The sequence below is a fragment of the Dasypus novemcinctus genome, chromosome 20, assembly GCF_030445035.2.
Source record: "Dasypus novemcinctus isolate mDasNov1 chromosome 20, mDasNov1.1.hap2, whole genome shotgun sequence".
NCBI classification, from domain to species: Eukaryota; Metazoa; Chordata; class Mammalia; order Cingulata; family Dasypodidae; genus Dasypus; species Dasypus novemcinctus.
This window is the reverse complement of record NC_080692.1, coordinates 16,808,251-16,829,895: the sequence shown is the minus strand read 5'-3', so window position 1 is coordinate 16,829,895 and position 21,645 is coordinate 16,808,251. Positions and strand designations below refer to the sequence as shown.

Here is a 21,645-nt window from a genome sequence, read left to right as displayed (position 1 = left end):
GAGCTGGCCCGTGTGCAGTGCTGATGCGCGCAAGGAGTGCTGTGCCACGCAGGAGTGTCCCCCGCGTAGGGAGCCCCACGTGCAAGGAGTGCGCCCCGTAAGGAGAGCTGCCCAGCGCGAAAGAAAGTGCAGCCTGCCCGGGAATAGCACTGCAAACACAGAGAGCTGACAGCAAGATGACGCAACAGGAAGAAACACGGATTCCCGTGCCGCTGACAACAACAGAAGCGGACAAAGGAGAACACGCAGCAAACAGACACAGAGAACAGACAACTGGGGCAGGGGGGGGGGGGGGAGGGATAAATAAACAAATAAATCTTTGATTAAAAAAAAAAAGAAAGTGGCACTCTCGAGCACCTTTTTCCAGCTCGGCTCAGCTCACCCCGAAGTCACTGGCTCATTGTCTGCCCAAATCCCTCCTAAACCTAGAGTCTCTAATGCTTTGCTGGTGAATTTCCAGAAGTACATGGCCTGCGCTCGTACAAGTCAGGTGCCATGAGGAATGGGGAGGCAGGACGTGTATTCTAGTTCCTGAAGACGTATCTGGCCACCCCACCAAGTAGTAAATTCCTGGTGGCAAGGGTACTGCGCAAAGCTGCCTCTTATCACCATGCTCCAGGCACACAACTGCCTCTGCTCTCGGACTGCGCCCACCCCCCCACCTAGCAGGCAGTTTCTAGGGCTCCCACACACACCATTCACCTGACACCTAGCAGTTAATGCTTGGCTTAAATATCATTTAAATGCCTGATTAAAGATCATTAAAGATCCTTTTCCTGGGCCTTCTTCCCTGGCCTGCCCCCAATCCCGACAACGCACCCTGGCACATGCTCTCGTTGTACCCAGCGCGGCCCTCCATCCCAGACTGCCCACCCCCACACTCACGACCTGGTTATCCGTCCCCCCCACTGCTGGGGGTGGAATCACGTCCCCCTCAAAAATCAAGTCCAGGTCCCAATCCTTGGTCCTTGGGTGTGAGCCCACTTGTAAACAGGTCCTTTGAAGGTGTTATTAGATGAGGTATGCCCAAACTGAGCCTTGATCCAGTAAGTCCTTAGAAGCAAAGGAAATTGGACACAGAGAGAAACGATGGGGAGCAGCCCGAAGCTGGAAGACAACACAATCCAGAAGAGAAAGGAGACACTGCTGTGTGTGCCACCACATGACAAAAAAGCCCAGAAGACAGAGACGTATTCACCAAATGCAATGAATGTCTCATGATGATTGAAGGAGGTTGTTGTTATGGGGGGGGGGAGTGGGGTGAGGGGGGTGGCGGTATATGGTGACCTCATATTTTTTTAATGTAACATTAAAAAAATAAAGACACACACACACAAAGAATGGGGAAAAAAAGCCCAGAAGATACTCGCCCCGGGAGGAAGCCAGCCGTCCAGCCTCTGCAGCCGTGAGCCGATCGAGTCCTCCTGTTCAGCCAGCCCACTGCACGGTACTTGTTTTAGCAGGAGAGACATCAAAGACCCACTGAACTCTGAGCACCGAGAGATGGTGTCACTGAGGTCACTGGGGTGTCCTGGCAAAGGTTTTACAACTTACTCACCAAAAAAATGTACGTGTAGGTATATGTCCATGTATTTTTTGGTGCTATTCACTGACTACAGACCCAAAACTTTTTAAAATTTAAACTGTGACACGTTCTTAAACAATGACCCAAGCTCTGATTTGCAGCATTTGCTGAGTTCCCTGGTGAAAATACTTCCACCGTGGCCAACTTGAAGCCATCAACTTGATGTCACTAAACAAAGTTGAGAAGAGATACCACAGTACAGCTAAATTACATGCAATTGCCACCATATGGATACAAGAGATGAAAGAGCATAGTTAATAGTGAGGAAGCAATGAGTTGAGTATTACCATTTGTTTTTAAAATAATTTAATAAGTATACAAAATTTTTGTATGTTCTATACCTTTTTTTCTCTCATTTCCCCCTTTGTTGCCTTTTTTCCCCCATACATGGTAACATATTTATAACTTGAAATAATTTTTTAAGGAGGTGCCCAAGATTGAACCCAGGACCTCAAACAGGTGAGGGAAGAGCTCAACCACTGAGCTACATCTGCTCTGCTACAATTTTTTTTTTTAAGATTTATTTTTTATTTATTTCTCTCCCCTTCCCCCTCACCCCAGTTGTCTGCTCTCTGCGTCCATTCACTATGTGTTCTTCTGTACCGCTTCTATCCTTATCAGCAGCACCAGGAATCTGTGTTTCTTTTTGTTGTGTCACCTTGTTGTGTCATCTTGTTGTGTCAGTTCTCCGTGTGTGCAGTGCCATTCTTGGGCAGGCTGCACTTTCTTTCACGCTGGGCGGCTCTCCTTACAGGGCGCACTCCTTGTGCGTGGGGCTCCCCTATGTGGGGGACACCCCTGTGTGGCAGGGCACTCCTTGTGCGCATCAGTACTGTGCATGGGCCAGCTCCACATGGGTCAAGGAGGCCCGGGGTATGAACCTTGGACCTCCCATGTGGTAGGTGGACGCCCTAACCACTGGACCAAGTCCACTTCCCTACAATTAATTTTTAATAGTGGCTGTATTTAACAACCAGTTGGCAAAGTTCCTAAAAGGATTTAATGATGGGTTGTGAGCTGGCAATCACTGGCCACTGGCTCACTCCTAAAGTCCCGTGTTTCCCACACAAAACATGCTCAGTATATATTTGTGGGAACAAAGCACAATCCTGTAGTTACTACACTCCTAAGAGCTCCTGCAACTCCAGAGGGAAAAGGGGATTTCCTATAACCAGACTTCAGCTGGGAATTTTGAAAGCTGGAGAGACTAGCATAATCTTCCATATAACACATGACCTTAAAAAAAGGAAAATTCAGGAAGCAGATGTGACGAAAGGGATAGAGCTTCTGCCTAGCATATGGGAGGACCTGGGTTCAATCCCTGGGGCCTCCTGGTGAAAAAGAAGAAGAGAAAGTGTGCCTGTGCAGCAAGCCAGTGCCTGCACGAGTGCCTGTGTGGTGAGCCAGTGGCCGCGCGAGTGCCCGCGTGATGAGCCAGGGACCCATGCAAGTGAGTCACACAGCAAGATGATGATGCATCAAAAAAGAGACGAGGGGAGAGTCAAGGGGAAGTGCAGCAGAGACCAGGAACTGAGGTGGCGCAAGTGACAGGGAACCTCTCTCCCCATCAGAGGTCTCCAGGATCAAATTCCAGTGAATCCTAGGGGAGAAAAAATGAGAAGAGAAGACAACACAGACAGCAAAAACAGCAGGGCAAGAGGAGGGGAAGGGGGGGGGATAGATAAATCAATCAATCAATCAATCACTCAATCAATTTAAAAAAAAAAAAAAAGGAAAATTCATCAAGTCTTTCAGGCTTGACTATAAGCTCAGGTATAAGATATCTCCCTGAGGTATCACTCCCACAAAAACACTGAAGCAGCCAGGAAGTGGGTTTTAAACCTTCCATGGTCTGGCTGGCCCAACACCCCAGGGTGGCATTATGAACGGGGTGCTCCCTAAAGGCCCAAGTTCGGCTCTGGAAAGAATAAGTCCACAGGTGCCTGCAGGCCCCAGAGGGCACTGAGCTGGGAACTTACTCGCCTGAGCCCTCCATTCCTTCTAGCTCAGCTCTGGTCCTTTTTGTCAGTTGTATTTTTTTTCTCTCTCTCTCTTTGTTTAAATGTTACTTTCAAAAAATATGAGGTCCCCCTATACCCCCCACCCTCCTCACCCCATCCTCCCACATCAACAACCTCTTCCATCATCGTGGCACATTCACTGTATCTGGTGAATACATTTTGGAGCACTGCTGCACCACATGGATAGTGGTTTACATTGTAGTTTACACTCTCCCCCAGTCTACCCAGCGGGCCACGGCAGGACATACAATGTCCAGATCTGTCCCTGCAGTACCACCCAGGACAACTCCAAGTCCTGAAAATGCCCCCACATCCCACCTCTTCTTCTCCTCCCTCCCCTCAGCAGCTGTCTTTGTTTTTACACTGCTGTCGCTGCCCTCCTTGCAATCCTGCCCCTCTGCTTCGCGCCTCTCCTGGTTTCTCTGTTGACAACCCCACTCCCTGCTTAACGAGCACGATTTAGCATGATATGGCTGCAGCTCTCACTAACGACTCCGAAATCTCCATTTCTACTTCGTGACAAAACCTGAGATACCTCCCCAATTAACAACTACTCTGTCTTCCACATTCAAACTGCTTCTTGCTCAACCCTTGAGCCTTTTGACAAATACGAAAATGTCAAGTCTGCTCCTCTCGAAGTGCAGGGGAGACACACTCTCTCATCAGCTAGGATTTGGTGGTCCTTTATCTCCTGTACCGTAACATGAAGAAGAGGGGAGGGGCTCATGTCCCAAGCAGAAAATGGGGACAGTTTATACATCCTGCTCTCATCCCCCAGAAAGCAGCAGTGCTTTTAACAGAATGTGGGGTGCATCCTTTCCTTCACTCTGCCCAAACAATACAGACCCGAGACCCCAATAAACGCCTGTGGGGCCTATACCACATTGTCCTCATCACCTTCCGATGGGAAATATCCCAAACGGCCCGCCCACATCGCCCCCAAATACTTTTCAGATCATGCCTCTACCTTATTTAAGAACCTCGTGCTGGGAAACGGACTTGGCCCAGTGGTTAGGGCGTCCGTCTACCACATGGGAGGTCCGCGGTTCAAACCCCGGGCCTCCTTGACCCGTGTGGAGCTGGCCCATGCGCAGTGCTGATGCGTGCAAGGAGTCCTGTGCCATGCAGGAGTGTCCCCCACGTAGGGGAGCCCCATGCGCAAGGAGTGCACCCCGTAAGGAGAGTAGCCCAGTGCGAAAGAAAGTGCAGCCTGCCCAGGAATGGCGCCGCCCACACCTCCCGTGCCGCTGACGACAACAGAAGCGGACAAAGAAACAAGACGCAGCAAAAAGACACAGAGAACAGACAACCCGGGGGGGGGGGGGGATTAAATAAATAAATCTTTAAAAAAAAAAAAAAAGAACCTCATGCTAAGGTGTCCTATGTTCCGAGCAAATGAACACGTGGGTATTTAGTGATCAAAGGGCACCTTGTCTCTATCTTTCTCATACGTGGGTTTGGAGAAACGATGCAGAAAGAAGAAAAAAATTATATATATAAAAAGCAAATGGGGCAAAATGTAAACAACTGGTGATTCTGGGTAAACAGGAGTTCTTGGTACTGTTTTTGAACTTTTCTGAAATGATATAAAAATTAAGTTATCGAGAGTGGTGGTGGCTCAAGTGGCTGAGCATCTGCTTCCTACACGGGAGGTCCAGGATTTGGTCCCCGGTGCCTCCTTAAAAAAAAAAACCACCACCACCAACAGCAGCAAACAAACCAACAAAAAACAACTCAGGGGAGCAATGTGGCTCAATGGTTGAGCACGGGCTTCCCACATACAAGGTCCCGGGTCAATGCCTGGCCCCGGTACCTCAAAAACTAAATAAAAACAGAAAAAATTAAGTTACCAAAAATTACTAATAGAAATCTAAACCTTCGCCACAGCAGGCCACGTGCCCTGACAAACATCCCCTGCTCGGCCGCTCCGGCCCCTCCTGCCAGGCCTCCCTCTGGCATCTTGCTTTTGTCCCTCTCTACACCTAGACTCAGGATTTCCCCGGCGCCTCCCTCCCAGCCACTTCCTTCTCTGCCCAGGGCCTGACTCACTCCGTCCAGGGTTGCAGAGGACAGAGAGCATTTACTCTCGTGCTTGGCACTTGCCATTTATTATTCCATCAAATTCCACAAGCAGCTTTACGAGGGTGGCGTGAGCCCGGGACCCCGGCGCTGGGCCAGCCCTCCCTGCGCCCCCGACGCCCTCCAGCCCAGCTCACCCCCTGCCCAGGCGTCCACATAACACATACCTCCTGCCTGCTCTGCGCCAGGCCCCGGCCTAAATGCTGGGGATACATGTGAGAACAAAACAGGTAAAGCTCTCTGACTTCACGAATCTTCTGTCTCAGCGGGAGGAAACACAACAAGAGCCAAATTCAAAAGGCACTAGACAGCTAAGCATCTTATCAATACTGGCTCGTTTCATACTCACAAAAATCCAATGAGGTAGGCATTATTTTTACAAAAGAAAAAACCGAGGCCAGGGAGGTTAAGTTTACTCAAGGTCACACAGGTAGACAGGTAGTTAGTGGTAAAGTGGAGCTTTAAACCCCAGCGGTCTGGCACCAGCCCAGGCTGTGACGCCTCTCAATAAACCTAAGTAAATGACAGAGCATGCTGGTGGGTGGGAAGAGTTCTGGAAAAAAGGAAAAGGATAAAGGGAGTTCAGGACTGGGGGGAGGGGACGTGATGAACCACTTAACTGGGTGGCCAGGTACAGTCACATGGAGAAAGCAACATCTGAGCAGAGACATACAGGGGGCTTAGGGATTTAACCACGCAGGATCTGAGAGGAGAGTGTCCCGGGAAGAGGACCAGTCTGCAAAGGTCCTGAGGCAGAAGCACACCTGTCCTACCAAGGAGGCCATGTAAGATGAGAGGAGAGAGCCAGGGGCAGTGAACACTGCCTTCTGCGCAGTGCTCACACCTGCTGCGCACTGGATTCTCTACATCTGCCCAACATTCACTCGCAATTCTGTTACTATTTATCTGGACTCCCAAAGCAAACTGGTAAACTCTGAGAACAGAACCTGAGACCTCTACTCCCTTTGTTGCTGCCTGCTGAATCTATGTGCTGTGCTTGAGGATTCCATAAATTACAAGGTCCAAGAAGACAAGCCGGTCCCGTCGGGGCAGCTTCTGACATCTCTGCCCATCGGTCCTTCTCTGCTAGGGGCGCGCAGTGACCTCTATGTGTGTTAAGGGCCCTGCTGTGAAAACAACAGGATGTACACGGTGCTTGTAGTTTGTTTCCAAGCACCAATGCCAAATTTTACACTCAAACTTCAGCCCCAGAATGCCCTGTTAAAGTGGTTGATCGACAACACCTCTCTACTTGACAAATGGCAAAACTGTGACAGAACCGTCTGCACAGTCACTGGAGCTCACCGAGGTAGGAACAGAATCAGGTTTCCCACCTGGATGGGAGTTCAGGGAATACAGAGACAGTTCGCACCTTCGTTCTCCATGATGAATGTGGCAGTTTGATATTATTTATAAATTCCAAAAAGAGATATTATGTTTGTAAACTCATCTGTTCCTCTGGGCATGATACCCATTGACTGTATTAAATTCAAAGGTTTCACATTTACTTGATTATGTTAAGATTAGGGCTTTGATTCAACCACGTGATTAGGGCATGCAGGATTGAGTCCCTGCCCCGTTGGTGGGCTATATAAATGGACGCTCCATCAAGGAGACACACCCAAGTAGATACACAGAGGAAGGGAGCGCCACAGACACGGCAGAGGATCCTGTAGCCCTGCGGAAGAGAGATGAGCCATTTGCCTAATAATTTACAGCTGACCCGGAGGAAGAGCACAGAGCAGCTGAGCCTGGCAAGAAACAAGCCTTCCATCCCACAGCTGAGATTGGAAGGAGCTGGGGCCACAGAGACTTAAGGGGGAAGAGGAAGGCTGAACCCACGCAGATGTCGCCCGCCATCTTGTTTCAACACCTGATAACAGACTTCGGTGAGGAAGCAACCTTGAGATGGACTCTTTAGGGCCTTGTAAGTGTAAGCTCTTACCCCAAATAGACACCCTTTGTAAAACCCAACAGAGTTCTGGTGCTTTGCATCAGCACCCCTTTGGCTGACTAACACAGCGACCAACCCTACGCCATCCCAATGCCCAGCGCCTTCTGCCTTACAGACGGAAGACCCCAGGGGGCTTTCGACTCTTGGGTGTCATAGCCCTGGATCACAAGGATGGGCTCCTAAACGGTCAGCGGCGACTGAAAAGGCAAGGCTCTGGTCACATGGACGCAGGCTTAAGGCAAAGGGCAAGCATTTGGTGAGGCCAGAGAGATCTCCACTAAGGAGGGAAGGTCACCTACTGTACTCGGAGAAAAGAGCCTTCCCTTGAGTCCTTGCATCACATGCAGCATTTCCAGATTCCTCTTCCCACAGTTCCCACGGAACTAGGCAAGCTAAGGCTACTCATAGGGACTGCATGGGCATCAGATCCATCCCTATTTCAGATTTTGGCCTTTTAAAGTCACTGAAAGAAAATCCCTTTTTGCTCTCACTCAAAAACAGCAGGATATCTTTTACTACCATTTAATTGCAAAATAAATGACACCAATTAATTTCCATTTTATTTTCCAGATCAAGCCTGGGGGCGGAGGGGGATGGTACTCATCCTAGACTGAGATGCAGCACAGGCAAGGAAAGCTAGAAGAAAGAATGGGTTGTCACTGTAACCGAGCTCTTGGGTTCCGTGGCTGCTGCTCTTTTAGATCATCCCCCGAAAAAGGCAGGGGATGACGGGAGCTTCAGAAGGATAGCAGGTGATCCTTTAGCCCTGCTGTCCTTCTGGGCTACTGCCTTTTCGCGACAAATCCACGCCAAAGGATTTAGGGGTAAAGGGGCACGATGCCTCAAACTTTCAAATGGGTCAGAAAAAAATGTATCTATATGGGGGAGGGGAATCATAAAGCAAATGGGGCAAAACGGAAACAATTCAGGCAGCAGGTGGGGAAAGGGAGAATCCCAGCACTACTGCATTTTTCTCCGAAAAAATGAAATTATATCAAAATAAAGTTATGCAAAAAATGACCTCTGCCTGTGCCCCAATAGCTGGGGGCAAGCTCTCCCAGTTAGGGTGGGAGCCACCTCCCTCCCCACACACCTGGAGGCTGAGGCAGGAAAGGTAACAGGCGCGGGGACCCCCACAGGGAGTCGAGAGAACAAGCAACGACTCCAAAGTCCAGGGGTGCCTGAGGCAGGCGCTGTCCTGGGTTTTTCTCCAGATTCGAGTCATGTTCTTGGCACATGGAAAACAAGGCCAGCTTGGCCAAAAGGGCTGGGAAGGCACCCGAACTGCAGATGCCAGAATTACCTGGGGCTCGTCCCTCCACTGACAGCCTCTACCTAATCGGAGTCGTCTGCCTCTGGCAAACTGCCCACACTCTGCTCCAGCCAACTCCGTCCTGTCACCCCTGAATTATGACCACGGCTGAAGGGTCACGACCCATGGGCCACATCCAGCCTGCAAGCTACGAGGGGTTTTTTACCTTTTTTTAATGGCTGGAAAATAAGGCAAAAAGACGACTTTCACGACATGTGAAAAGGAGCGGATATTCAAGTTTCAGCGGCCACAAAGAGGATTAGCGGAGCAGGGACACACCGTGTTCGCTGGCGCGCCGTCCCTACAGCGCTCACGCTATGACAGCAGAGGCGAGGAGCTGCGTCACAGACCAGAGGGGCCACAAAGCCCAAAGAGCCAACTGCTTGGACAGAGAAAGTCTGCCGGGCCCCCCACGGCTGCTCTGGCTTGAATGTCCCCGCTCCCGCCTCCACGAGACTGCCGCTGCCCGCCCTCGGGTTGGTGGGTTGGGACACCGCCCTGCCTGGTGCTGCCTGCAGGCTTTACTTGGGACCCTGGTGGCCGGCAGGCAGGGGAATAAACCTCCTGTGAGCCAGCAGACCCTGCAGGCCTGTCCTGGGCCACTGTCCTCTGCCTTTGGAGAACCCTCTCGCCCTCCCCGGGGCCTGCTAACCCACCTTTCGGGACTTGGCTCCGGCGGCCTCTTCCCCGGGAACACTTTATGGCTCCCGCTGGCCCTCCCACAGCGCCCTGTACTTAGCCCCATCGCGGCTCTAACCACAGCACCCTGAAGTCATCTATTTGTGTCTCTGTCTCCCCAGGGACAGGAAGATCCCAGGCGGCACCTGCACGGTGCTCTGTGAGCGGTGAGCTCCGCTCTGGCCTGCGGGTGGCCCCCCTGCCAGCCCTGATCACAGCGGGCCCCGGCTCGGCCCGAAGCCCTGGCCCGTGCCCAGCTCGCCTGGACAGCCCGCCAAGGACAGGCAGGCGGCTGCAACTGCGCGGCCTTCGCAGGCCCTCGGGGGTCCGTGGGGACAAGGGCTGCGATGCGGGCCCCTGGCTCCCGTGCCGCACGCCCTGGGAGAAGGCCGAGGTCCCCCAGCCCCACCTGGCCTGTAGGGCTGGCAGCGCCCTTCGGGGGCACCCACGAAGTGCTCGGGGTTGTCCTGGTTCCCCCAACACTGAGGTCACACTGCCTGGGCCGTCCTGGTATTTCACAACTTTCCTGACCCCTTCTCTCAACCGTTTGTGTATTCATGTGGAATCTTCTGACACAGGTAAGTTCCTCGAGAGGACCCAAGGTCTCACATTTCTTACACCTGCCCCCTGCCCAGGAGGGTCCCAGAAGGTAATAAAGGACTAAAGAAACGGCTCCGGGAAGTCTGCAGAGCACCAGGGGCCGAGGCACGGAGGAAGGAGCTGGGTGGCCGGGGCCGGGCAGCCTTCTGAGGGTGCTTTCGTCTAGATAAGAAAGGCCGTTAGAAGTCGGGGGAGGGGGGGCAGAGGAGGCACTCCCCATCTGGCCCACTGAGCAGAGGGGCGGTGGCACGGGCGCCACGTACCACTTGGAGGCAAACACTGCAAAGAAACCTGCTTCTGCCACCGCGCAGTGGGGACCACACGTGCTCCCCGAAGACTGTCCCCGGGGAGGGCCTGGTATTGCATTCTGAACACCACAGCCCGGGTCAGCAGCAGCGCTGGTGGCTAACGCCCGGGCGCCCGCTGCACCCCTGGCAGCGCTCCCCGGGCTTCCGTCCACGCGGGCGAAGCAGGGCTGCCGTGCCACCGTGCAGAGGAGGGAGCTGAGGCCGGCCTGGAGATGCTCAGGACACGCCCAAGGTCATGCGCTCTACGCACTCCGGCGCCAGCTCCATGCTCTGCACCCCTGCACAGCCTGCCTGTCGTAACCTAACTCAGCTCTGCCAGCCGGGGGACCTCGGTCATCTGACCTCGCCAGGCCCGTCAGGTGGGCGCCACACGCTCGACTTCCTAGGGTTGTCGGGAGGAGTAAACAAGATAAAGTCATCAAGTGCATCTGTACAGGAGACCCCCGATAAACGAGTTGCTGCCCCACATTTCCCACATCCCAGCACCTGGGGTTTTCAGCCCATACCCTGGGCCCCCTTTCCTCTACCAGCAGGGAGCAGCCTACACTCAGCCCTGGCCCCCCGGATTTTCCTGCCTGTTGTCTAGGCCCAAGCGTTTGAATCATACAGGCCGACACAAAGAACCTGGCATGTGGAGCAGAGCAAGGCATCCCCGATGAGAAGGTCCCAAGGACTCCTGCGTGTAAATGAAGACAGCATGCCCAAAGGCTGGGTCAGCGGGCGCGGCCGGGACGCACCCTGACCACCCCGACTGCCAGCCCGCGTGGCACGGCTGGTGGCGGCTCCAGCAAGCCCAGAGGCTGCAAAGGCAAGGCTGGTATCACCTGGGGCTCTGAGCCTGCGTGCAGGGTGTGGGGGCCGGAGAGAGCACGACAGCTCCGTGACACGCAGGCATTCCCACCAATGGCAGAAGATCAGACTGCGGGAAAGAGTTGCACATACCAAAGGAAAACTTGAAATTCCTAGAGGAAGAAGTCTGTTGCACAATTCCTGTAATGTGAGGAATTCGATTCAAAGCAAAGAATTGCAAATGGACACTACTATATTTTGGGGGTAAATCAAATTTCGAGGCATCAAGTTTGCAGAAAGCAAGGGATACCCTTCTTCTCCAAGGTCACCGGTCAAGGACAGAGAGTGTTTTTCATTGTAAGCATGTGGAAGAGTCCTAAGTGTTATTACCAAGTAGAGTAGTCAACTCCTTTAATTATAGCAGGGGCAGAGATCAGAAGATATCTAATTAATTTCCAGGAGACACTAGTCATTTCTATTTGAGTGGACCTTATTTATTTGAAAACACAAGCAAAAACTGTATCTCACTAAGCATATCCAGCAATAAGAAGTTCTCTGGGGTCTTTTTTTCTACAATACACCAGCTTCCAAATACTGCACATGACAAAGAGAGAATGCTTAGGGAGTGAGGGAGGAATGGGAGAGGGGACATGGCAAGATGATGGCATGCTAGCTGACACCCTCTGCCAGGCTGAGACGGGTCCCGAGGTCACGGTAGAGCACAGCATCATGGTTCTAGGGTTAGAAAGGAGCTTTGGAGGTAAATAGGGTGCAATCTAATTCCCAAAGCATCAAAGAAGCACCTCCATGTCCAGTACTGCTGGGAATGGGCATGGTCCAGGTGCACGTACCCTGGGAAAGGTTGTCCCAACCCCTGGAATGCCTGAACCCCTTGGCAAGCAGTGACTGGCCAAGCCTGCAGAGATGAGGGGTCTAAGGGCAGCCCAAAAGAAAGGGCGGTGGGAAGCAGACTTGGCCCAACAGATAGGGCGTCCGCCTACGACATGGGAGGTCCAAGGTTCAAACCCCGGGTCTCCTTGACCCATGTGGAGCTGGCCCATGCACAGTGCTGATGTGCACAAGGAATGCCCTGTCACAAAGGGGTGTCCCCTGTGTATGAGAGACCCACGTGCAAGGAGTGCGTCCCATAAGGAGAGCTGCCCAGCGCGGAAAAAGTGCAGCCTGCCCAGGAATGGCGCTGCACACACGGTGAGCTGACACAGCAAGATGACACAACAAAATTAGACATAGATTCTGGGTGCCGCTGACAAGAATACAAGCAGACACAGAAGATAACACAGTAAATGGACACAGAGAGCAAACAACTGGTGGGGGGGGGGAGAGAAATAAATAAAAAAATAAATAAATCATTAAAAAAAAAAAAGGGTGGTGACCCTAGCCTTTCTAGAACCTGAGTCCACCAAGACTGGTCCTCAGGGAAGCTGCAAAGGGATCTCTATAAAACATAAACATTTCAGAAACAACTGCCACAGGTGGTAAGCGAGATCTAGGAATTCTCAATCGTATGCACAAGACTAACAACCAAGTCAAGGAAGGAGATGTGGCTCAAGCAGTTGGGCCCCTGCCTACACACAGGAGGTCCTGGATTCTGTTCCCAGTGACTTCTAAAGAAGATGAGCAAGACAGCAAGCTGACACAAGGAGAGGATGCAACAAGGAAATACAATGAAAGATACAACAGGGAAGCAGACCTGGGTTCGATTCCTGGGGCCTCCTGGTAAAAAAAGAAGAAGAGAAAGTGTGCCCACGTGGCAAGGTGAGCCAGTGCCCACGCGGGTACCCATGCAATGGTGAGCCAGTGCCCCGTGCAAGTCAATCATGAGGCAAAATGATGACACAATGAAGGAGGGACAAAGGGACAGTCCAGGTAAAGCGCAGCAGAAACCAGGAACTGAGGTAGCACAATAGACAGGGAACCTGTCTCCCCATCAGAGGTTTCCAGGATCAAATCCTGGTGAATCCTAGAGAGAAAACGAGAAGACAACATAGACTGCAAACACAGCAGGGCAGGAAGAGAGGAAGGAGGGAAAATAAATAAAAATCTTAAAAAAAAAAAAAAAGAAAGATACAACAAGCACGGAGCAGAGGTGGATCAAGTGACTGGGTGCCTCTCTCCCACATGGGAGGTCCCAGGTTCAGTTCCTGGTGCCTCCGAAAAAGAATACGAGCAGACACAGAGAGCACACGACAAACAGACGCAGAGAGCAGACAGTGAGTGCAAACTACAGGGGGTGGAGGAAGAAAAAAATGAAATAAATCTTTAAAAAAAAACAAAACAAAACCGAGAAGCAATATTTTACTAGGGAGTATAACTTTGTTTCTCACTCCATGCTCAGGGCTCCCCGGCCAGCTAAGTCACTTATACCAGCACAATGCAGCTTTCTGCGTCTGTGTCTGCTTCCCCTAAAAACATGGGACCTGTCAGGCAAGACCATCTCACTTATCTGGCACGTGCCTTGTACACAATAGTCGCACAATAAACCTCCTGAAGCTCTTGGGTTCCGAATGCCCTGGTTCCTTCTCTGGCTCCCAGCTTCTCTAGACGTCACGCCCCCACCCCCAGGGCTAGGCGCCAGCCCCAGAAGGGCACTGCCTCCAGCTGCATCTTGTGAATTGCCCCCTGTAGCAGTTTGTTATGGTTATGAATTCCAAAAACAGAAATTGGATTATGTTTGTAATCTGGTCTGTACCTGGGCATGATTAATTTATGATTATGGCTTTGATTGGGCCCTGTCAGTAGGGTGTTGAGACCCCACCCCTTGGTGGGTGGTGACTCACAGATAAAAGACATGGCAAAAGACAGAGTTGGAGGGTTTTTGATGTTGGAGTTTTGATGTTGGGAGTTTGCTGCTGAAGACTTAAGCTGGAGCCCCAGGAAGTAAGCTCACAGAGGAAAGAGAAGCAAGCCCCAGGAAGAGAGGAACCCTGAACCCAGGGAGAAACAAGACCCTGGAAGGGAAGAACCCAGGAAGCTTGAACCCTCACAGCCGTCGGCAGCCATCCTACTCCAACACATGAAAATAGACTTCGGTGAGGGAAGTTAACTTATGCTTATGGCCTGGTATCTGTAAGCTCCTACCCCAATAAATACCCTTTATAACAACCAACCGATTTCTGGTGTTTTGCGCTGGCACCCCTTTGGCTGACTAAGACACGACCCCTGCCCAAGCCACCTTCTCCCTCCCCTCTCCGCTGCCTCTTGCTGCCTTGATACTTCGCCCTATGGTGGGGTGATTAAACACGCTGGATTTGGAGCCATCCGGCCTCTGCGCTGTCCTGGGTTTAGAGACTTGCACCTCTCTGGACCGGTTTCCTTACTGTACAGTGGAGATAACGCCCACCCCAAGACTCGGAGAGCTGCGTGCATGGGGCGTGGCCATACTAGCGCCTGGTGACTGGTAGCTCTTAGGGATATTACCAAGTTATTGTCCACAGGACAGACTTATCTGAAGGTGCTCACAGTGCCAAAGGCAGAGGCCGATATGGTCCTCCTACCTCTCCAAGGCTGGTTTGGAGAAAAGTCTATGTGTTTTGGAAACCAAGTGACACTGTCAGTGTCCCTGGTTAAAACAGTGAGAAAGGAAAAGGGAAGTAAGTGACTCTGACCAGTCCTTACCAAACTGGGTTAACAGGTTCCATTCCAAAAGTCCACCTGCCAATTATAAATAGTGGTCAGGATCGCAGGCTAGCGGATTTAAAGAAGTAACAACTATGATACTCTGTCAAGCAGATGACCTAGGGCAACGACACGATTTGCTCCAGCCCTAGGCCTTGGGAATCCAAAATCCCAGGGCACACAAAAAAGAGGAGGGAAGGGGGAAGAGGGTGGGTTTCCTCACTTTTTCGGGGGGGGGGGTGTCCCCAACACTCTTTCTAGATCCCATGACCCACCTCTAGGTCCCTGAATACCCCAATACTGTCACCAGGGCCCCTTCTGGGAAGCCCACCTGGGCCCGGGTCTCCCAAGTCCTCTGCCTCAGGGACACTTGCATTTTAAAGGAACAAGCCAGTTAGATGGATAGACAGACCGCCCAAGAGTAAAGAGGTGGGGAGAGGGGAAACTGGGGGTGCTTGTGAGGAGGGGTGCTCTGGGGTGGCAGATGATGCCTTAAGTGGCCTTGGAGAGCTCAGCTCCAAAACCAAATAGGTTTGAATCCTGACTCCACCTCTTTCTGAGACCCCAGCAAGTCACTTCGCTCTCTGTGCCTCAGTTTCCTCATATGCAAAACAGGGAACCCACAGGCACCTGCCTTGTGAGGCTGCCGTGAGGGCCAGGTGAGCGCCCGCGTCGGCCGCCAGGACTGCCATCGAGGTCATCACCATGCTGCTCTCCCTGCTTCTCTCCCTTTCCCGCTTGCAAATCCAACAGCTCTCCTCAACGAGGCGGCTCTGGTGGTGGAGGAGGGGAGGCAGGGGAAGGCAGGGACAAGCATTCTCTGGGGCCTTGGCAGGAGGGCTTTTTTTTTTTTGAGGTACCGGGGTCTTGAGATTGAACCTGGGAGCTTGCGTGGGGGAGGCCAGTGCTCAACCACTGAGCCACGATGGCTTCCCTGAGTTGGCGTTTCCGTTTGTTTTGCTTGTTGTTTGTTTTTGTTTTTTTTCAGGAGGCACCGGGAACCGAACCCAGGGCCTCCCGTGTGATGGGTGGCGGGCGCTCAACTGCTTGAGCCACATCCGCTCCCAGGGCGGCTTTGGGAGGCTGGGGGCAGTCTGTGTGGAAGATTTGCTGCTGGAACGAAGGGACAGATGCTCGGGGTGTGGGGCGCCTCTCCACCTCCTGGTCTGCTTCCCGACGCCCCTCCTCATCTCCCTGAGCGCAGGACTATGAAACGGGGACACCTCCTGGGGATCAAGGTGCCTCTCTGGGCCACTTCAATCACAGCAGAGGAAAGGGCAGAAGGCTGAGACCAACTACAGCCTCAGGTGCCCATTTCCAACTGTATTATTTATCCGAAAGCTGTAAGGGTGAGTCAGCAGAGCCACTAGTTCACCACGTGGCTCTCCCTCTCCCCGCAGAGTCCATCGAGGTCCACCCTTCGACCCTTCGCTGGAGACAGGGCTGATGCCGCCAGCCTTCCCTGAGCGTCACTCACACACCAGACTAGGTTTGTGCCTTCCTGCTACCGGAACCGGCCAGAAAAAGGTCGACTCAGTGGTTCTCGCCAAGGCAGAAGCTCCTACCTGCTCCTCTTCCCATTTCACCAGGTACTTCTTCCCCCCTTTTTAATCTATCACTACTTTCTACTTTTTTTAATCTATCACTACTTTTTACTTTTTTAAGCATGTGGCAATTTCCTCTTCTCTGTGAAACTCCTCACCAATGACAAAAGTCAATGAATTGCAGGGTTTGGGGTGACAGTCTCCCTGTCCTCCCTCCCCACCTTTTTTTTCCCCCGAGGTATCGGGGCTGGGGATTGAACCCGGGACCTCATACGTAGGAAGCCAGCGCTCAATCACTGAGCGACATTGGCTTAACTGGATTGGTTTTATTGTTCATTTGCTCATTGTTTGTTTTTAGGAGACACTGGGAACTGAACCCAGGACCTCCCACATGGGAAGCAGGTGCTCAACCGCTTGAGCCACATCCACTCCCCCTTCCCAGCTTCTTGACAACAATGACCAAAAGCCTCTGCCCCTAAAGACAGCTAAAGCCCACCCCAAGAAAATGGCAAGTCGTGTACGACTGAGCCCCACGGGAACAGGGACACTGTTCCTGTCCCCTCCACCCACCTCCACACGGAAGGGCTGAAATCTGAAAAGTGGAGTCAGAGAGGACAGAGGGGATGATGGAGAGAAGGGGGAGCCCAGGAAACTTTTGGAGGTTCAGCAGCATCTCCCCACCATCCCCACAAAGGACTGCAGAAGCTAGAGACCAAACAGAATCAGATTCTCAACTTTGCCATCTAAAGTGGAAACCGAGAGCCTTATCTACTGCAGGGATTTTAGCCCAAGTGCCTCCAGGTTTACAATTTCAAACAGCAGCTTAAGTTAGACAGAAAAAAAAAAAGCCTAGACACAAAAGGTTTCCCTTAAGTAGGAGTAGCAGGAATTTCCACCATCCACAAACCACCTCAATTCTGTCCCTATTTTCCCCGTCCAGTCTCATAAAATATTTCACGCTCTCCAAATATAGATAGGTTTTTTCAGCTATGATTATTATTTTTTCTAAAGTAATGATACTCCACCTGGCTAGAAGAATGCTTCTGGCAAAGTTAAAGATGGGAGTGTGAAAGCTGCATTAAAAAATACAGCGCCAGTCCAACCAAAGTCCCCTGGACCCAGGGAGGGTGGCAACGACAGGGTTTTGGGGACCCTGAGGTCCTCCGGCTGCTCCCCTCTAAAGCAGGGGGGCGAAAGAGCCCATGCTTAGAATCAGACAGGTCAGGTTGGGGCTCCAGCCCCACTTTCAGGCAAGGCTTTGTCATTTACTGTCACCCCTGACCTGGGGCCTCGCCTACCCCTAGTTCGCCAGCATCTGTAAAATGGGAACAGTAAGTCTCATCTGGTATAAGGTTATACCAGGACAGGCGTCCGTCTGCACACAAGCACTCCAGAAATGTTAACCACATTGGCGATCTAGGAATCACAAAAGCACAAATGGTCTGGTATCTTTAGGTTCTTCAAGAGTCAAAAAAAAGCATTTTCCTCCCTTTTTCCCTTCAAAGGAATCAATGAAATGTAACATAAAGCAAACCCAATTCAAGTCCCAGTTCAGACACCAAACCACTTGAAACTTAAAAGTTAATCATGTCACCTCCATTTATTCAAATATCAAATGGGAATAATTATACTGCACCAAACTTTAATGACTTCAGAGACACTTAAGGGTAGATGAGATAACAGGGAGGAAAAGCTTTCACTTCTTCAAAGAAAAAGGAGTAAATAAAACCCAGAAGTATGATGATTATCAAAATGCCTCAGGCGATGTGATGGAACATAAATAAACTACCCCTACCCAATGCCAGTTCTGACTCTTTCAAGAATGCAAGGCTTGATACCTTTTTATCTGTCCACACAGAGCCTGCTACAAGTTGGAGGCGGTGAAGGCCAGCTCTTTGCAAAACCCAGTTCAAAGGCACAGCTCATCAAAGCCAAGTGTCCGCCCTGCCCGCTGGTCAGAACTCGCCTACCTTGGGCCTCTCCGCTGCCTGCACCAGGAGGAATTAGGAAAGGCTTACGGTTCCTTCCACTGGACACGGTTCCTTCCACTGGGCACGTGAGACCAACAACCAAAACCCTCACCCACAGGACTGCTCCATGAACCAAAAGGGGTCAACTCCGACCACTCAATCTCCCGTACTAAGTGCTTGAGACCCTTCCCAGGGCACTGCGGTTTTCCCACATTTCCTCTTTACTTCTAGGTCCAGAGGTCTGAGTTTCATCTGAGGTTGGGGGTAGGAGGAGTGAGGGGGGAGCTAATTGTCCCAATTTAAGGGGCCATACAATCAAAACTGCATCAAATTTCATCATTTTGGATCTCCCAAACCCAAAGAGGAAAGGAAAAATGCACTTCACATTTCCTGAACACCTACTATGTGCCACGCACTAGGCTAAGCATTTTATACATTATCTTCAAAGCCGATTTTCTCACCGACACCTAGAAACACCATGAAATAGTCATCATTCAATGGAGGCATCGCAAGTAGGGGAAAACCTGACAATCTGGTCGTCAGGTTTTAGACATTTCAAATGCTAGTGTTGTGAACATAAAAAAGAAGCCAAAAGATTCAAGAGAAATACCCACACCATATCTTTCCTGTAATTGGGGAATTTAGCAGTCAAAACGTATTCATTCATGCTATTTAATACACTATCAAAAAAAGTTTAATGAAAGTTTTTACAACCTGGAATGAAAGAAAAACTCACTGTAGGGCTAAAATAAGCTGGACCAAATTTCTGACCCAAGCACATCGGATGATCCAAGGTGGAATTTATACTGACTGCCCTCTTAAAAAGTCCTTTACAGATGTGCTCAGAGAAGACAACAAAACAGTAAATTAGCCTCTGGACACCAAGGCACTAGAGGGTGAAGTATTCCTGCTGGCAGCAGCTCTATGAAGTTGAGATGTCTTTCTCACTATATAACCTAGCTCATTCTCAACCCCCAGGGGGACAAATCATCTTCTTACGTGATTAAGTAGAAAACTGCGAGGTGGGACCCAACACACACACTGGAGTCCTGATGTTCAAATGCCACATCCCACTAAAAAGGAAAAACTATAATAACCCTTAAAAAAACCACACTGTCCACAATCCACCTCCACGCTCCTGCTCTAACGCACTTCGTGGGAACCATCTGCCAAAACCAGGCAAGCCACAGATCTGCAGAGAGGGGCTCCTCAAGGTGATTCTTCAGCTAGGACTCCAATCCTGCTACCAACTCCTAAAGCTGTTAGGGAAGGGGGGTGGCTTGTAGGCAAGACACGGAGGGGAATGCCAACACTCAGTCTCCCCCCACACACACACACCACCACTGCCACCAAATAAACAGAAATGTCGGAGCGGTTCTTAGGGCCACCTACCCACGGCGCCCTCGGCACCCCCATTCACAGCCCAGGTTTCAGACCAGGGATATGGAGGCAGGATGGGCCCCCCACCCCCCAGGCTGGTCATGCGCCCCCAGAGCCCCAGCCCGCCCGGAAGGCCAGTGGCCCAGGACAGTGCGCAGCCCACCCCCAAGCCGCCGGTCCCCGGAACCTGGTGGACCCGAGGTCTTCGCCCCCGCCAAGGTAACGACCTCCGCTCAGCTCTCCCAAGACGCAGGGAGCCTCCCTTGGCTCCCCCACCCACCCACCCACCCCCCGGTGCCAGCCTGCCCCGGAGCTCCGGGACCCGCCCGGCCGGACTGGACCGACCCTCAACTCCGGGAGGTCAAGGGCAGGGCCGGGCAGGCGGGGAAGCGCGGGGAGGGGGCTCTCCCGCTACCCTCCACCCCCACCACCCCGGCTCCGCTGCCCGCGGGGCAAAAGGCCGGAGGTGCCGCCAGAAGGAGGCGCCCGCGCCCAGTCCGCAGCCCCGGGGCGGCCCGGGGAGAGTGCAGCAGCCACGCGCCCGGCCGCCGGCCCCGCTCTCGAGCCGCCCACCCGCGGGCCCCGGGCTCCGGGCGTGGTGGGACGCGGCTCCCCCGGGCGGTTGGGCCGCTCGACCCCCGAAGCCCCGTCCTCACCTCCGCCTCATGCTGGTGCGTCCCCGCGGCCGGCCGGGCGCCAAGCCCACTCCCGGCTCCCGAGCCCCGCGGCCGCAGCGCGCCAGCCCGCCGCGTCCGGCGCGGGCAGCAGCGGCAGAAGCTGCGGCGCCGCCGCCGGTGGCTGGGAGGGCACATGGGAGGGCGGGGGCTGCGGCCCTCAGGGCGCGACCACTGAGCCCCGACCTCGGGGGAGAGCCCTATGAGTGTGCCCCCGGAACTGCACGAGGTTCCCGTCCTCAGGGACCCCGAGGATACCTACCGGCCCGGACTTTGACGTAATCTCGTGAGTTATATGCAAAAGGTAAAGAAAGGAGATGTCGCCACGCCCTACTTTCCCTCTACCCCCCCACAGCCCATATAGTACATTCCATATAGCCCGCCCCTCGTGAGGGAAAGAAGAGGTGATTGGTTCGCAATCTTGGAAAGGGGCGAGAAGCCACATGAAATGGCCAATGGAAGAACGGTGGGCATACCAACCCCTGCCAGAAGGAGAGAAGAGATGATGTGTTTAAAGGGGACTTGTTTGTTGCGCCCAGCAGTCTCCACAAAAGCAAAACTGGAATTTTCTTCCTTACCCTATCCACATGGGAAGCAGAGGGATTAGGGGATCCTCAAGGTTTGGGAGGAGGGAGCTAAACGAAAATAGAGAAATGAGCCAGATATATCTGTGTGACCTTGGGTAGATAACAGAACCTCTGGGCCTCAGTATCCTCATCTGTAAAGGTGATTTCTGATGGTCCTTCCAGCCCTCTATTTTGTGATCCTACTGTCCTTTGCACAGGATTTGCAATATCTGGGCTTATATTCTTCAATTTTGGGCTGTTCCACCATTTTAAAGATGCTTTGGTTCAATATAGGTAGATTTTCCCACACCAAATCCTTTATACAGACATTATCAAACCACCTTTTGTTAAAGCAAATTCCTTGTTCCTTTTGGGCCCCTCATCTCTTAAGATAGAGCATTCTTCTTAAGTGTTGTCAGACTGGAGTATTTCATAATTTCTAGTCTTCCAAGAGTCCCTTCTTCCTCTTCCTTCTTCCTCCACATTATCAGATGAGATTTTGGTTAATAATTCATTCACCTGTTGAACTGTCCAGATTCCTGCTTTCAG

The 21,645-nt window shown here is 52.0% G+C and overlaps 1 protein-coding gene across 5 annotated transcripts in view; it reads right to left on the bottom strand.

Moving 5' to 3' along the window:
• MICAL3 (microtubule associated monooxygenase, calponin and LIM domain containing 3) overlaps positions 1–20,664 on the bottom strand; it is a 204,097-nt gene extending 183,433 nt beyond the window's left edge. For 4 of the 5 annotated variants that reach the window (XM_071210096.1, XM_058282477.2, XM_071210094.1 and 1 more), the window contains exon 1: positions 20,513–20,664. The gene's annotated coding sequence lies outside the window, so the exon portion shown is untranslated. The remainder of the gene's footprint in view (positions 1–20,512) is intronic. The other variant, XM_071210093.1, reaches the window with a different exon arrangement.
• Positions 20,665–21,645: the final 981 nt, after the last annotated feature.